This window comes from Echinops telfairi, unplaced genomic scaffold, assembly GCF_000313985.2.
Source record: "Echinops telfairi isolate 266 unplaced genomic scaffold, ASM31398v2 ScPeMD7_7468;HRSCAF=8506_2, whole genome shotgun sequence".
Lineage (NCBI taxonomy): Eukaryota > Metazoa > Chordata > Mammalia > Afrosoricida > Tenrecidae > Echinops > Echinops telfairi.
In genome coordinates, this window is record NW_022111371.1 from 3,047,015 (window position 1) to 3,048,957 (window position 1,943).

Sequence of the window (1,943 nt, forward strand, 5' to 3'; positions counted from 1 at the left end):
CTTTGAAAGCGGCAAATGATGAATCGTGCTGAATTCAAAGAAAAGAAATACCCCAGACCTGCTCAGAAACTCACCGAGGGAGTGGCTGAAGCGAAACTGAATGACATGTTTGCAAGAACAGAATTCAAACGTGGACTCCTCCTGGAGGAACTTGATGTGATGTGTAGGAGTAAATCGTATTCTTCTTTTATGATCAAAATGTAAACAAAGCACATAAAATAAATTGAGTAAGCAATCGCATAGGATTAAGAAAGAGCTTTGGCACCTCATCCTCTCTAACAATTTCACTTGACTAATAATGAGAAAACGTGTACCTCTTTGTTCATTCGCCTGAACGTGTTAAGGAAAACAATGTGTCGAGTTGATTCCTGCACTCGGTTTATCATGCCCTATGGCCCTCCCTTACAAGTAGGGAGGATGAGATATGATCTTAAGGAGTTTAAACATATTATCAGGAGAGGCCACTCACTGGAGAAAGACATCATGCTTGTTAAAGAAGAGGGTCAGGGAGGGGACAAAATGACCCTCAAGGAGATAGATGGGCACAGCAGTGTGAGGATGGTCTCAAACATAGCAAGCTTTGGCAAAGGACGCAGTGGTGTCTCATTCTGTTTGTACATCAGTCACTACGAGGTGGAATCAACTCAACGGCCCCCAATAATAACACCCTGGTCCTCCCACACACACAAACTACACATGCCTCTTGTTAACAAATTTGTCAACGTTTGTCTTCATCTTACACTTGTCTTAACATCTCTATTTGCTGGCATGACTCTTTGCCAACTGGCAATGATGATATGAATGTCTGAGCAGTTGTGACCCAAGTGACATTATGACGCTGCCCTGTCCTGCAACATCCTCACAATTGGTCCTAAGCTTGAGGCCATTGTTTCAGCCCTGGGGTCAATCCATCTCCTTAAGGGCCTTCCTCTCCTTCACTGCCCTTTTATACTACCAAACATGATGTTCTTCTCCAGAGACTGGTTTCTCTTGACAACACGTCCGAAGTATGTAGATGAAGTCTTGCCCTCCTTGCCTCTAAGGATCACCCTGGCAGCACTTGTTGCAAGGCGGATTGATTTATCCTGTTAGTAATCCATGGTACTCTTAATATTCTTCTCCAGCCCCATAATTCAAATACATTGATCCTTCTTCTGTCTTCTTTAGTCAATGTTAAACTTTCACAAGCTTATGGGGTAATTGAAAATACCATGGATATAGGTCAGTTGAACCTTAGTAACATCCTCGCTTTTCTACATGCTTCAGAGATCATGTGCGGATTTACTTAATGCAACTCGCCTTTTGATCTCGACTGCTACTTCCGTGACCACTGACTGAGGATCCAAGCAAGACAAAAGCCTCGACAACTTCGATCTGTTTCCGCTTATCATGATGTCACCTGTTGGTTCAGTTGTGAAGTTTATGGTCTCAAAATTGAGCCATAATCCATACTGAATACTGGAATCTTTGATCTTCATGAGCAAGTGCTTCAAGTCCGAATCTTTCAACAAGCAAAGCTGTATTATCTGCATATCACAGGTAGTTAATAAGCCTTCCTCCAATCTTAATCCCTCATTTGCTTCATCTAAGCCAGCTTCTCTGACTCTTGGCTAAGCATACGGTTTGAGCAAATACGCTGAGGGCATTCAACCTGACGAACGTCTTTCCTGATTTTAAACCATGTAGTGGCCCCTTGTCCTGCTTGCACAACTGCCTCTTGATCCATGTACACGTTCTCTACAAGCACAATGAAGTGCTCTGGAATTCCTATTCTTCTTAAGGTTTTCCATAGTTTAGTATTGTCCTCACAGTCAAATGTCTTCACATAGTTAATAAAACACAAGAAATATCTTTCTTGTATTCTCTGCTTTGAGACATAATCCATCTAACATCAGCAATGATATCCCTTGTTCCACATCCTCTTCTGAATCTGGCCTGAACCT